This window comes from Dermochelys coriacea, chromosome 1 (genome assembly GCF_009764565.3).
Source record: "Dermochelys coriacea isolate rDerCor1 chromosome 1, rDerCor1.pri.v4, whole genome shotgun sequence".
Classification (NCBI taxonomy): domain Eukaryota; kingdom Metazoa; phylum Chordata; order Testudines; family Dermochelyidae; genus Dermochelys; species Dermochelys coriacea.
In genome coordinates this window covers 69,845,338-69,861,979 of record NC_050068.2, presented here as the reverse complement: position 1 = coordinate 69,861,979, position 16,642 = coordinate 69,845,338, and positions in this window count along the sequence as shown.

Sequence of the window (16,642 nt, the reverse complement as noted above, 5' to 3'; positions counted from 1 at the left end):
TGAAGTATAAAACCCTTTAAAATGCAATAAACCCTAGAATCATCAGTGCAGAGAAAGTATGCAAAATATGTAGTCTAAAAGTATCACTGGAATCATATCTGTTAAGATAGTTTTGCTATATTATTTCTCAGAAGAAGGGACTTCAATTGTAATGTATAAGACATTAATGGGAATGTCTTATTTGTTCTAAATATTTGTAATGGCTGCTGATAAGGCTAACGTGTTCCCTTTTTGATTACAATGTTAAAATAGCATTTTGATATGCAATTCCTTTAGATATCTTCATTATTAGGAAAAAGAAAAGGAGTACTTGTGGCACCTTAGAGACTAACAAATTTATTAGAGCATAAGCTTTCGTGAGCTACAGCTCACTTCATCGGATGCATTTGGTGGAAAAAACAGAGGAGAGATTTATATACACACACACAGAGAACATGAAACAATGGGTTTATCATACACACTGTAAGGAGAGTGATCACTTAAGATAAGCCATCACCCACAGCAGGGGGGGGAAAGGAGGAAAACCTTCCATGGTGACAAGCAGGTAGGCTAATTCCAGCAGTTAACAAGAATATCAGAACACCCCCCACTGTTCCTCTGATATTCTTGTTAACTGCTGGAATTAGCCTACCTGCTTGTCACCATGGAAGGTTTTCCTCCTTTCCCCCCCCTGCTGTGGGTGATGGCTTATCTTAAGTGATCACTCTCCTTACAGTGTGTATGATAAACCCATTGTTTCATGTTCTCTGTGTGTGTGTATATAAATCTCTCCTCTGTTTTTTCCACCAAATGCATCCGATGAAGTGAGCTGTAGCTCACGAAAGCTTATGCTCTAATAAATTTGTTAGTCTCTAAGGTGCCACAAGTACTCCTTTTCTTTTTGCGAATACAGACTAACACGGCTGCTACTCTGAAACCTTCATTATTAGGGTAAGTAGTATCTTTGCTTAAGCAGATATAGGGAAGAGGTAGATATGAAAGAGAGAAGGGATAGCATCCAGAGTGACCTAGACAAATTGGAGCATTGGGCCAAAAGAAATCTGATGAGGTTCAACGAGGTCAAGTACAGAGTCCTGCACGTAGGAAGGAAGAATCCCATGCACCTCTAAAGACTGGGATCTGACAGGCTAAGCAGCAGCACTGTAATCAATGGCTCCATGTCTAGCTGGCAGCCAGTATTAAGAGCCTGTTGAGCCCGACAATCTAGCCAGCTATCTATCCACCTTATAGTCCATTCAACCAACCCATACTTCTTTAACTTGCTGGCAAGAATACTGTGGGAGACCTTATCAAAAGCTTCGCTAATGTCAAGGAATAACACGTCCACTGCTTTCCCCTCATCCACAAAGCCAGTTATCTCATAATGATCAAGTGATCTCTCTCCTGCCATCCAGCTCCACCCTCAGACAAACAAAGGCTAGGGACACCATTCCTTACCCATCCTGGCTAGTAGCCATTAAGGACTTAACTTCCATTAATTTATCTAGTTCTCTTTTAAACCCTGTTATAGTCTTAGCCTCCACAACCTCCTCAGGCAAGGAGTTCCACAGGTTGACTGTGTGAAGAACAACTTCCTTTTATGTGTTTTAAACCCATTATGTCCATTAATTTCATTTGGTGGCCCCTAGTTCTTTTATTATGGGAACAAGTAAATAACTTTTTCTTATTCACTTTCTCCACACCACTCATGATTTTATATACCGCTATCATATCCCCCCTTAGTCTCCTCTTTTCAAAGCTGAAAACTCCTAGCCTCTTTCATCTCTCCTCATATGGGACCTGTTCCAAACTCCTAATCATTTTAGTTGCCCTTCTCTGAACCTTTTCTAATGATAGTATATCTTTTTTGAGATGAGGGGACCACATCTGTATGCAGTATTCAAGATGTGGGCATATCATGGATTTATATAAGGCCAATAAGATATTCTCCGTCTTATTCTCTATCCCTTTTTAATTATTCCTAACATCCCATTTGCTTTTTTGACTGCTGCTGCACACTGCGTGGATGTCTTCAGAGAACTATCCATGATGACTACAAGATTTCTTTCCTGATTAATTGTAGCTAAATTACCTCCATCATATTGTATGTATGTATATATGTATGTATAGGGTTATTTTTTCCAATGAGCATTACTTTACATTTATCCACATTAAATTTCATTTGCCATTTTGTTGCCCAATCACTTAGTTTTGTGAGATCTTTTTGAAGTTCTTCACAGTCTGCTTTGGTCTTAACTATCTTAAGCAATTTAGTATCATCTGCAAACTTTTCCACCTCACTGGTTACCTCTTTCTCCAGATCATTTATGAATAAGTTGAATAGGATTGTCCTAGGACTGACCCTTGGGGAACACCACTAGGAACACTAGGGGGTGGGGGGGGAATAAGCATGGGGAAATAGTTCCTCAGGCGTTCTTGTCAACTGCTGGAAATGGCCCACCTTGATTATCATTACAAAAGGTTTTCCCCCCCGCCCACTCTCCTGCCGGTAATAGCTCACTTTAAGTGATCACTCTCATTACAGTGTGTATGGTATCACCCATTGTTTCATGTTCTCTCTCTATATAAATCTCCCCACTGTATTTTCCACTGAATGCATCCGATGAAGTGAGCTGTAGCTCACAAAAGCTTATGCTCAAATAAATTTGTTAGTCTCTCAGGTGCCACAAGTACTCCTTTTCTTTTTGTGAATACAGAAAAACATGGCTGCTATTCTGAAACAAGATTTTGCTGCCTCTAATTAACCTCTTTAATTGCTGTCTTTATTTTAATTTGCTCTTCCATTCCGTTGCTATTCCCTTTGACCACTGACTTTAGTTCTGGTTATTGCATTATGTCTACAAAGTTCATTATGCTTCTGTATTAAATTGCTGAGATGTTGAAAATGTTTGTTGTTAACTTTAATTACATTTATTCATTACACACACTAAAAGAGTTAATACATTGGAAGTAGATTTTCCCCTTAACTTAAGCAATAACCTCATTGTGAATTTGCTGTAACATATATTGATCCTGTCACATTAACAGCTAGAGCTGGCTGCACAAACAAAGTTAATGATTGTCATATTTGAATTGCTCTGAAAAGATAATTATGTTTGCCATTGCAGCTACTGAGGAAAACCTACAGGGTATGAATGTATGAACCCATAAAACCAATTCAGATTAATTGCATGGCTGATTGGAAGCTTGTATTTTCTGGGTCAAAAGTGCCAAGGTTTCTGCAGAGGATTTAGTTAAATGATTTCAATATGTCTCTGTAATATTTCACAAAAGAATGCAAGGTTTTATTTTTGCAGATTATCCAATGCCTTGTGTTAATAAATGCCTCAGGCAGAAGAAAGCAGGAGAGACTTCAGAAGCCTGTCTGAGGGCTTGTCTACTCTCTCAGGGAGGTGGATTCCTTACAGCAATCGGAGAACCCCCCCATCACTACAGAGTGTCTACACTGTAGCATTTTAATTGTAGCCATAGCTTGACCATCTCTCTATCATCAATAATAGAGGACTTTTGCTACCAAAATAGGCATGCCTATGATATTTGGATCTTTATCAGGAATACTAGGCTGAATTCTACACTGTCACACTAGTGTAAAACCAGAATAACTCCATTGACTTTAATAGACTTACTTCAGATTTGCACAGATGTTTCTGAGGACAGAATCTGGCTCACTGTGCAAGAGCTGTACTCCCAAGAATGATCGAGAGCTCTAGTCTGCTGGTATCATGATGTCACTTCATAGGAGTTTTCTAATGTTTCTGTTATATTGTAGGGTAAGTGAATGGTAAACCAAGTTTATCCCACAAAAACATTTAATTTCATCAGGTAATTAAGACAATTTCCTAAATCAGTGTAAAAATGCTACTGTTGGGGACTGACTTTCAAACCAGGAGTCCAAATATTGTGGTAAAGAGATTATACATCTATTTGCTGATATTAGTAAAAGGAAGTAGATATGTTATGGTTACCACTGTCTAGAAAATAGCGAGAACTTGACTGATCTTTTAAAGTCCCATCAATATTCAGTACAGTATGGTATATATATAGTAATGTTGGGACTATTTTTACTTACCAAAATTAAGACACTTAAGTCAGATAAGTGACTTATCCATATCCATTCACTCCAGCTGCGAAATGAGCATGCATGAATTTTCTGAACCTACTCATTGGTCTCAGAATCCCATTTTTATAGATAATTTAAAATTAATAAAATTATGCTTATTGCATTTCTTTCTTTATTTTTAACACACTTATTCAGATGAGTGGTGAGCGCTGAGTTGTGCCTAGAATTAAAGGGAAAATCCAAGTACAGGTACAGCCAAGCAATCATATATGAATCAAAATGGAAGAATGAGGATCATCAACTTATTATCAGTACCACTCCAATTCTATGAAGTTCATACATTAGCTAATTTAAAATACACCCTCCTACAAAATGCTAGCAGAAATAAAAGTGTTTATCTAATGAAAGAAATATCCTGAAATCTTAATTTACTATGAGGTACCTGTCACTCACATATCAAAAGCTCTATAGTCTTTTATTTTAACTCTGGGTTAATTGAGTTTGATTGATCATTTTAAATTAGGTTGCCTAGTTAACAAAGGCCTTTATATCTACAGGATTAGTGAAAATCAGTATTTGTAATCGATAACATTCTTCTTTATTTAATTGACAGATCACTGCAGCTATAATTAATAGCAGCCCCACACCTTTGTTAATGGCTTTTCCTGTGAAAAAACAATAAGGATAGAATTCAGGAAGGGACTGAGCGTAGTTAATCCACCTCTGTGAGAGGCACTAGCTAGGTGGATGGGAGAAGCCCTCCAGTCGACATAGCACTGTCTACACTGGGGGTGACATAGCTGTGTCATTCAGGAGTGTGGATTTTTCACACCCCTGAATGACATAGTTATACCAATGTAAGTTTATAGTGTAGACTTGACCTTAGGCATTGCAATGTTTAGACTCATGGTGCCTAACCTTTAGTTGGCTAGAAAATTACAGGAACAGCTCTGCAATTCACAAACCAGAGTTAGGTGCCTAGCCTAGGGGACGAGAACTGAGGAAGCATTGTTCTACGTCAGCCATAAAAATGTTGGCATACTGAGGGGCCATGTGGGTACCCATAGTAGTCCCACTGACTTGAAAGTATAAATTGTCCCCAAATCTAAAATATTTGTGGGTCAGGGCAAAGTCACAAAGTTCAGCCAGGTTTGCCTTGATGATATTGGGGATGCTATTCCTGATGGCTTGTAGTCCATCTTTGTGTGGAATGTCAGTGTAGAGGGCTTCTACATCCATAGTGGCTAGGATGGTGTTTTCTGGAAGATCACCAAAGGATTTTAGTTTCCTCAGGAAGTCAGTGGTGTCTCGAAGATAGCTGGGAGTGCTGGTAGAGTAGGGCCTGAGGAGAGAGTCTACATAGCCAGATAATCCTGTTGTCAGGATGCCAATGGCTGAGATGATGGGGCGTCCAGGTTTCCCAGGTTTACGGATTTTGGCTAGCAGGTAAAATAAACTCAACAAATTAAGTTGGGATAAAGAGAGTTAAGAGTATTCCCTAATCATTTTAAAAATGCTACCAATGGGGACTGACTTTAGTAAAATTATTCTACTGGATTTTGGAAAGTCCTATCTAAAAACTGGGTTGGCCTAGAAAATCCAAATTTGTTTCATCCTCTTTTACTTGGCTAAGGAATTGTTCCTTGGAGCAATTTTGGGATAATTGGGCAAAAAATTATGTTTCTTGATTCATTTTTTAAACTCAAATACTCTAAAGCTTCTCATGCACACATTATAGTCCTGGGGCAATCTGAGACTGAAACTAGCATTCTATACACTGCAAGGCTCTCTGCAAGGCTTCCTGTGAAATTAATAAAAAACCGGAGGGAATACTTTAACTCCCCACAGAGTTAATAAGTATTCCCGGAAACTCCATGAGTTCTTATACACCTGAAGGTGCTTCCTGCCTACTTAATAAGCCTGGGAGATGACTCTCTAAGGGTCACAAAGCACACCTGAAGGCTCCCTACTCCATATTGTAGTGACTCCATCCACACTATATTCCCCATAATAATATACAAAACTGTATTGAAAAAAGTGAGAAAATTACCAAATTCTAGTTCACTAAAGTTGTACAATAAACAATACACTAACATTTAATTATTGTTTAAAACTGTCTCTGAACTACTGAAAAATGTGGAAAACTTTTTTAAGGTACAGACATCAAACTTTGTTCTGCCTCCTCAACCATCTGTCCTCTCTGAGCTTTCAAGTCTGGGCCCCACAGCTATACTAGAGAAAGCTCTACATTACCTGCAAGTAAGCTGTAACCCAGCCCAGCTGAAGATCTGACATTCCTCTGTTAATGAAGGAGAGAAAAGAAATTTACACAACCCCTGTCAGATGCTTATTCCTGTCTTAGGATCAGGTTGAAAAAATTATATTGTTTCCTTGCCAAATTTGTTCAAAATTTTTGATGAAACATTTCAAAAAAAATAATTGTTTCTTTCATTTGGAAGATTAAGTTTAATTTTTATTTCAATTTTGAAAAAAATCTGTTTTTGGTTTCTGGATCCCCCCTCCTTTTTATTAATCTGTTCCCCTACAATATTCTCATAGGAAATTAAATTAGTGCAAGTAGAAAAGGAAGAAAATGAAGAAGTCCGGGGGGACAAAAATGCAAAAAAACAAAAAATGCAAAAAACAAAATGAAATGAAAACATTCAATTTGAATCTAAAGAAAAAAATTATTTTATCTCTTTCTCTCTCTCTCAATTATATATAATAATTATAATTAATAATAACAAATGAACCACACCTTTTCCTTGTGGAATAGTTTTTCAATAAACCCCTTCATTTTTTCAGCAGGAATCTTTGCTGTGTGAACATTTTCAACCAGCTCTATCTCTCTTCCTTTGTTATCTCTCATTATTGGTCAGACACCACACATTAGAGATTAAAATCTTAAAAGAAATTTTCAGTGTCCATCATATGTAGAATAGAGGCCAGTGACAACTGTTACCCTATATTTCCTTGCAAGATGTTTAAAAATATATGATAGTTCTGGATTGGCTCCTCTATACTTTGGCTTACCAGGAGACTGATTTTAGCTCCATTGCTTTACTGAAGTGCCAACTATCCACCAATGCCAATTTGTTAAGAGGGAGATTATGCTCCATTTTCACTGTGTTCTCAATGGTTTTTTACACTCTTAGTTGAGGTCTCTTCCCAAAGGGGCTGAAGCTGTCCCTTATTAAAGGGCAACCCTTATTTTTATATATCAACTTGATTCTCTCATCTTATGCTGAGCCAGGAGGAAATAAAGGCAACCTCATTCAAGGCTCTTAGCAGCACTTGTCTGTGAACAATAATTGATAAGTATCTTCTAAATAATTTAAAATGAATTTTCTAATTAAAAATGCAGTAAGATTCAAAAGAGGATTAGACAATTACATAGATAATGAGAATAGCCAAAATTACATTAGCCAGTATAAAAAATTAGAGATATAAAAGCTAATGCTTCCAGGCATAAACTAATCACTAACTGACGAGCTTTAGGCAGAAACATTTTCCATTGACATCTTATTCCAAAACTGTCTATTATCAGATCTTTTTAACCTGCATCTGAGGTAGCTAGTATTGGACTAGACTAGATGGACAACTGATCTAGTATGATGGTTGCTATTTTCCTGCATTTATTTCATGATATATTGCCAGAGAGTTTAAACATTGTATTTAACTTTCATGCTCTCACTTTGTCATTCATTCATATTGTTTTTGGTTGTTCAGTAATTGAACAGTTAAAGTAAGCTACTACAACAATTGAAATTAATCTGAAAAGTAAAAAATATTAATTATGAAAACATATTCTTACTAAACTAAAGACACAAATAATAGCATTATGTTTCTGTTGAAGAGAAGTTCTAAATTCACAATGGGTTTTTCATAGCTTTTGTTATAAAAAGAGATTATTTCATAGGGAATATAATCCAAGACATTGTTAGATATGAGTTATTTAATTTAATATTTAGGACTTTCTTTTAGTCTAATGTTATAGTTTCATAATAAAGATTTTGATACTTAATATGTATATTTCTTCGATTGCATTGAGTCAAAAGAGTATTTTCTCATACATTTTAGGTTTCCTTTGGTATAATAGTGTTTCAGTTAACAGAAGTTGTAGAATTATGGCAGATGCCTAAGGAATAATCTATTTTCCCATTTTAATTATACTTTATAATGTTTGTATTATTATACACAGGCTTGTTGCTTGCTATTTGATAGCCTACTTAGATTAAAAAATGATTCTTAAGATTAGAGAATAATTAGAATTTCAAATCAACTTTTTTCACACTCCATTCCTAGTAATCCCAATTTTGATCCCAGAAATAAACTGATAATGAATCTGATGAAATATATCTAACTGCAATTTAATGGCATTGGAAAGAATTGGACTTGAGTACATATGAAGAATTTGAGGTGACATTTTCATTATCTGGTAGTTAATGTGTTTCCTTCAATCCAAACTGGAACAAAGTTATAAAAGTCTCATGTGAAGGATTCATTGGTACAACTCTGGCATATTTATGGCCTTAAATGCTTAGCAGTTAAAGAGAAACATTCAGGATTGTTAGATCCATAACTGACTTTCATTTAATAGTTTGTGGTTTTTATAGTTCTGATGATGAATCCACATTCTCCCATTTTTAGCTGACAGTTTTGTAGTAAATAGGACAAGATTCTGTCCTTCAGGAACACTAGAGATGAGTGTTTATGAGTTGCATTGTGGCTGAAGTCCCTAGGAGGAATCTTATCTGATTGCATACCAGGCGGGTAGCTCTAGCACTCTGAAGAAGGTGCAGTTTCACTCTGCTGCACTGGATACTGCAGAGGATGGAAGTGAGCCCACAGTTCTGGTCCTTACCTGCTCATCTGCCACTTCTTTCAAGTAGCTAGTTTATTCACTAGTCATTAACAAAGGGCAGAGACTGTGTTCCCCAATGAATCATGGAATCATAGGCACCTATGCCTAGAAAAGACCTCAAGAGGTCATCTAGTGCATCAGCCAACAGTGAAGCAGGACCATGTATAAATATACCATCCCTGAGAAGTGTATCTCTAACTTGTTTTTAAAACCCTCCAGTGAGGTGGATTGCACAGCCTTTCTTAGTAACCTATTCTAGTGCTTAACTATCCTTAGAAAGTTCTTCCAAATATCTCTCGCATGTTCCCTGATTTAAATGTCAATAAATGTCAATTTCCACTATACACACACAATCCAGTGAAAAAAATATTTCCACTGATAATTATTTAAATGTACAGGTAAGCAAAGTAAACAAAATGCTGTTTGAGAACTTATTAGAATTTGAGTTAAGGATATTTACTTTGTATAACTTGACATGTGATGTTGACAATTTCTATTTGAACAGTTATAAAGCTTTAACCTTTTGAATCAATGTCTACTGTCATTAAATTACTGTTGTCTGATTCCTCCATTAATTTCCTACAATTGCAAAAAATTAAATAAATAAAAATAAACTACAAATGCTTAAAAATAAACATCAATATTATCTCTCAAAATTATAAAACACTAAAAATAGAATTTTGCCAAGTATAAGAACAATTGATCACCTTCCTCTTCATAACAACCTTTTATATATTTGAAGACTGGTATCACGTCTCCCTCTGAGCTGTCTCTTCTCTAAACTAAAAATGCCCAATTATTTCAATCTTTCCTTATAGATCAAGTTTTTTAAATCACTTACCATTTTTGTTGCTCTGTCTCCATTTTTTCCACATCTTTCTTAAAATGCAGTGCCCAAAACTCATTATACTATTCCAGCTGAGCCCTCATCAGTGCCAAGTAGAGTGGCATGGTTTCCTCCCATGTCTTACCTATGACACTTGTGTTAATAAATTTCAGAATGACATTTGCTTTTTTTTTCCTCAGCATCATACTGTTGACTCACATTCAACATGTGATCCACTATAGCCCCTGAATCCTTTTCTGCAGTACTACTGCCTAGAAAAGTATTTCCCATTTTGTATTTGTGCATTTGATTTTTCCTTTTTAAATGAAGTATTTTGAATTTGGCTTCACTGAATTTCATCTTATTGATTTCAGACCAATTCTCCAGTTTTTCAAGATCATTTTGAATTGTAATCCTCTTCCCCAAAGTGCTGGCAACCTCTCATGGCTTGCTGTCATCCACAAGTTGTACGTTATTAATCAGGGCTTCTGTTTTAAGTTCAGTGCCACAAATCCTTATTCACTGACATCCCATGAGTAAAGATCAGCCAAGTGAGTTTGAATGGCAGGAATGGGCTCTTGGACCCAGATCCACAAAAGGACTTAGACTTCTAAACTTTGTAGCCATCTAAACTCAATCAGTGTCTAAGTTTTTGCAGTAAAAAATCCCTAGGCACCTAAGTTTCTACCTTTGGGCACATGCACTGCTGCTATGCTTAGGCATCCATCTCATGCCTAATCCCCCATATGACCCACAAACCAAGGGAAGAAAAGCATTTCCCTGCCTATGGGACCTGACCCAGTAGGTGTGCTCAGAGCACGCCTATTCGATTGGGTCCAATTCAAAAATTTTGTTGAAAGAGGAAGAGGTGATGCTGCTGCTGCTGCTTTCCTTGCTCTGCCTTACATCTTCTAGCCCAGTGACCAAAGCAACTGCGTAGGATGTGGGACACCTGGGCCTAACTCCCGACTCTGCCCAAAAATGAGATAAGAAGATTCTGGCCAGCTCTTTTAATAGGTTATCTTGGAATGTAAGTAAAGAGACAATTTGACTGCATATGTATTACATGATGGTATCACCGAAGTCCAGCAAGATGCTAACTATACAGATTTCTCTTGGTAAAGGCCTCTGACAAGGATAGTTAGGAACAACAAGAACTGTTTCCTGCAGAGACATTCAGCTTCATCAATATAGGCAATAAGATAAAAATAAATGTTCACAGGTGCAAACATTATAAAGGTAAAATAAATCTAAGAACAATTACCAAAAAGAAAGAGGAGGAAAAAAAAACCCTATTCTTGTTTTAGCCTTGGATGTAGATTCACAGCCATTCTGGGATACCTGAGTTACACGGAGCTTTACAGTTCTCAAGGATGTGTCACTGTTGATATAAGAGTTTAAAAGATGTCTTAATGTACAAATCCACATGTCTTTTTGTTTCACAGCCAGTTTCCACCTTTTACTCAGACTGATGGTATCTTACTCATTTAAATCATGGGAGTTACTCAGGAAGTAAGTTTCAATTCAACTACTGTAAATTTGTCACTGAATCAGGCCCAAAATTATCTTTCAGAACTTACCTAGGGTGTTTAACTTCTCAGATTCATCCTAGATAACATACAAAAACCCTATGAACACAACTTGTCTAGCATTTCTTTCACAGTGAAGCAGAGGTAATAAATCCCAACAGTGGATCAACAGAGTAAAGCTAAGTATCATATCCCTATACATTTTAAAGATTAAAGGGAAGTGCTAAAGTGAAAACCATCCTCGATTTGAAAAACTTACATATGGCAATGTAGTTTCATTTTCTTAAAAATAACCAAGTAATATTATAGATTTTGGTTTTGTTAGAAATAGTTGTGCTCAGCTTATTTAAAGAAGGGTGCCAGATAACATGGACCTAAACTGTGACTTGGCTATACACTCACACTAGGGCGCAAGAGGGCTTGATAACATTTCAGCAAGGGCTACAGTTCACATTCACAAAGGGAATTAGGCAGCAGTGCCTCCCCGCAAATCCTTACTGTCTTGTGTGAAATTGGGCATGTTCAGAGTATATATATTGGATAGGGCCCTGCATTGCCCCACATATCTTCACCTTTTCTGAGGATCACTGGGATGCTGGGGCTTAGCCATGAGATAGGCATCTAGGTTCCTGCTTGAGATAGCAGGGTGCATATCCAGAGTCAGAAAATTAAGCATTAGGGAACTTTTACAGCAGAACTTTAGGTGCCAACAGGGTTAGGCAGCACCTGAGCAAAGGTTTTATGCATTGCATTGGTGCCTAAATCTGGGATATAGGTGTTGTAGTGCCTAAGTCTCTTTGTGGAAGTTTGTCTAATTTCTTAGTCTCTTCCCCCATCCTGAAGCAAGTGAGCAGGAAATGGGCAAAGGTTGGGCAGGGGATGGGTAGAGCCTTGGCTTCATTCCTTTTATTCACTGACCAGAGCAGGTGAACCGGTACAGTGGTGTCAAAGTTTATGTTGGTGTAGCCCAGCAAAAAATTACTAGCCCCTCCTTCCTTCCTTCTTCCCCTTATCCAGCCTACCCTCTTTCTCCCCACCCTGTCTAAAATCAAGAAAGAAGTAGGGAAGGAGCTGTAAGCCAGAGTAGAAACTAGGAGTCACATTGTCTCCCTTAAGGGATACCCTTAAGGTAGTGCAGCTTATACACTACCAGTTGCTCAGAGCTGTGTGAAGTCACAGTCTGTCTCATTGCACTCAACAGTATCATTTAACTGTTTGGGAATATGACAAGAGAAAATCCCTAATAAAAAAGCACTCAATGTATATGCAGAATGATAAAAGTTAAAATAAGAGAAGGAGCTCTCTTCCGTAATCATTAAAAAAAAGACCCTTTTCTATAGCGGCTGACTGGTGGCAAAGGTGATTTCTTGGAATTGGCCTGTCTAATAGCTGTGCTCTTATATCTGCTTCTGTGTCTCTGTTAATATTTTGCACTCCCAAAGTTAATATCAAAGACAGATTACACAGACTACTATTTTGCCTTGACCAAAATGTGACTCCTTTTTAAGAGCCTATTAATTTGCATCAGCAGTCAAACTGCTCATACTAGCAAAATATTTCTGCTCATTATTTTCTTGTGCCACATGAGATTGTTGATAAAGCTTGCATCAAGGCCACTAAAATCTATTTCATTTTTGACCTTTATATCTTTCAGACTACAGTGATTTTCATCCATTTATAGAATTACTGTGGATACATTATACATACATGATTCTGAAAAAAGACTTAAATGAAGGATGGTTTCCTTCAAATGGCATAGCTATTGCAATTACAAAACAAATTACATAGGTCAAGATCATAGCTACTCTATACCTCAATTTTTAATACTTTATACACAGTTCCAGTGAATGGGATTCTCTCCCATCTTGCTAAGATGTTAGTATTTGCCATTTAATTGAAGGATGCATTTTGCTGTCTAACAAAAAACAAGTGTCATGACAATAATGATGTGGCCTTTCACAGCATTTCACACCCATCAGAAATAATGTTAATAACAATGGTATTTAAAGTTAATACATTTCATTCTGGAATTGTGTTGTTGTTGCTGTTTTGTTTATATTGAAAGAGAATAAAGAAGATGCACTGCGAGGAGGTATTGGGGTTAATTTGCTGTTTAAATATGTTCCATAAAACAATTGCCTATACTTAGGGATTGTGATATAAATGAAGTTCATTTCTAAAGCTGATTAATTCAGGCAATGTGCAATTGTGTTTTGCTATTATGAGGCTATTGCAGGACAAATATGGAAGGAATAACAAGAAATTATACAGGGAGGGGAGAAAATTAAAATGTAGCATCACAGTTCTTTTCTTTTGAGCCTTCTTTCCATAATTAAATAAATAAAATAAGTCCATGAAATAAAAATAAAATAAATTTATTGAAAAAATTAACATTCATATCATCAGCTAGCCGATAAAACAGTTTGTTTTCTTTTAAAATGTATTTTGAATGGCCAAAAAGATTTGTTGTTGACTGGTTCAAATACCACAGAAATGTTTCCTTATAATATAACTGAACTAGCATTTGAGCTCTGTGTAAGTTTCTAGCATACTGCTAAATTGTAATAGCTTGAATTTTAATGACACTGTATGATGAAATATATGTGAACTGATCATGTTTTTTGTGAAAATTAGATTATTTAGTTTAATTGCCTGTGACTAGTAGAATGTTATGAGTTTAGATAGATTTTCCTCTAAGGCCAAAAACTAATAATTGAATATTGTATCAGATTTTTCAGTTACATATAATACATACAAGATAACATGCTATATCTACAGAATGAATGACTATATAGAGTGTAACACAATATATTATACTATGTCTTACTATTATATACCACTTGAATATAACATATCTATATCTGCCTTTCTGTCTTCTTTTTACTCATAAAAGTCAAATAAATAAATAAATATAGCAGGAATAAAAGAGCATTTTTTCTCTCTCTGGTCTTGCAAGCAGAGAAGTGTAACTTTGTGTGCAGGGATTATCAGTAATTAATTAATTAATTTTAAGAGCAGGGTTTCTGGGTGAAGGTTTAATTTAAAAAGCCCATCATGTACATCTTTATCTGTGTACCATCTGGCTTGGGCTTTATCTGTTCTCTTCAGACAAGGAGATTCATAGTTTAGGTCCTACCACTGAGAATGTATTGTTCCCAGTGGCTGATCATCAGAATTTGAGATTATCCAGTGGTTTTGAATCATGTGTGGTGTAGTTGTTTTGTGGGATAATAAAGGGTAAAGTAGCCTGAGTTACATAGGTCCCAATTCATTAAGGGACTGATCAAAGCCTATTTAAGTCAATGGGATGAATACTGTTTACTCCAATTGCCAATAGGTTAGCTAAGGAAGTGGTGGAATCTCCATCCTTAGTGGTTTTTAAGGCCCTGCTTGAGAAAGCCATGGCTGGGATGATTTAGTTGGGGTTAGTCCTGCTTTGAGCAGGGGGTTGGTATAGATGATTTCCTGAGGTCTCTTCCAACCCTAATCTTCTATGATTCTATGAATAGGGCCCCAAAGCCCAGGTCCTCATGGCGATTTAGGAGTCTAACTTCCATTGAAATCAGTGGGAGGATATGGGCTTAAATGCCTTGTACAAAGGACTAAGGACAAAATCCATTGACATTATTTAAAAAATCAAGCTTCAATGAAACTACATGGTTTTACACCAGCCAAGAATCGTCCATAGGCCTTTGAATTCTGTCCAGATTTCAATAGGGATTATACCTGACCCTGTTAGAGTAAGCCAGCATAGTCAAGTCTGGAAGTGATGAGAGCATGGGCTGCCATGACTAGATTCTCTTTTGTGATAAATGGACAGGAGAAGCTGAAAGAAGGTGACCCTGTCATGTGTAAAGCTGGCCAGAAAAAGGGAATCCCTTTCTACAAAAATGTTCACGTTTTTGAAAATAAGTATTATCCTGTAGTGGGACGATAACAATAACATGAACTTTTTAAATTCCTTTCTGCAAACAGATTTAAAAAAAAATTCCAATTCAGGGGAACCAAACTGAAAGTTTTTGTCTCTCCAGTAGCTGCGGAAAGGCACAGAGCTCAGGTGCTCCACTACCCCACTGTCCTCCCAGCTCCGTAAGCTGAAGAAGTGCTATTCATCCCCCAAGCTGAGGGGGGAAACAAGGAAACCCTCCTGTGTTCCAATAAAAGATTTGTTGAATCTGTAATAAATGTGATGAAACATTTCACTGTAATGAATTGACATTTTCCAACAAAAATAAGTTTACTCAGAAATTTTCCAACCAGGTCTAGTCATGTGATTTAGGCATGTTTTGATATGTCCTTTGTGCTAGATATGGAAAGAAAACAGATTAAATAAATTTAGATCTAAAGCAATGATTGTTATTATTATGTATTTGAATAATGGTAGCACCTAGGAGCCCTAGGCACTGTACAAATGCAGGAAAAAGAGATTGTCCTTATCCCAAGGAGCTTTCCATATGGATTTGAACCATGTGATTTAAGCATCTATGTCATAAATATAAAGGGAAGGCTAACCACCTTTAAATCCCTCCTGGCCAGAGGAAAAAAAACGCTTTCACTTGTAAAGGGTTAAGAAGCTAAAGGTAACCTCACTGGCATCTGACCAAAATGACCAATGAGGAGACAAGATACTTTCAAAGCTGGAGGTGGGGGGGAACAAAGGGTTCTCTCTGTCTGTGTGTCTTTTGCCGGGACCAGAGCAGGAATGCAGGTCAGAATTCCTGTAAAGGGCTAATAAGCAATCTAGTTATATATGCATTAGATTCTGTTTTGTTTAAATGGCTGATAAAATAAGTTGTGCTGTTTTTGTGTTTTTTTGTAACTTAAGGTTTTGCCTAGAGGGATTCTCTATGTTTTGAGTCTGATCACCCTGTAAGGTATTTACCATCCTGATTTTACAGAGGTGATTCTTTTACTCTTTCTTCAATTAAAATTCTTCTTTTAAGAACCTGATTGCTTTTTCCTTGTTCTTGAGATCCAAGGGTTTGGGTCTGTGTTCACCTATGCAAATTGGTGAGGATTTTTATCAAGACTTCCCCAGGAAAGGGGGTGTAGGGCTTGAGGGGATTTTGGGGGGAAAGACGTTTCCAGGTGGGCTCTTTCCCGGTTATATTTTGTTAGATGCTTGGTGGTGGCAGCAATAAAGTCCAGGGACAAAAGGTAAAATAGTTTGTACCTTGGGGAAGTTTTAACCTAAGCTGGTAAAAATAAGCGTAGGTTTTTTTTCATGCAGGTCCCCACATCTGTACCCTAGAGTTCAGAGTAAGGAAGGAACCTTGACAATCTATATCCAACACTCCCCTGAGAACTGTAACGATTAGTAGCACAATTCAATTTTTATGCTTATATTTATTGTGATAAAAACA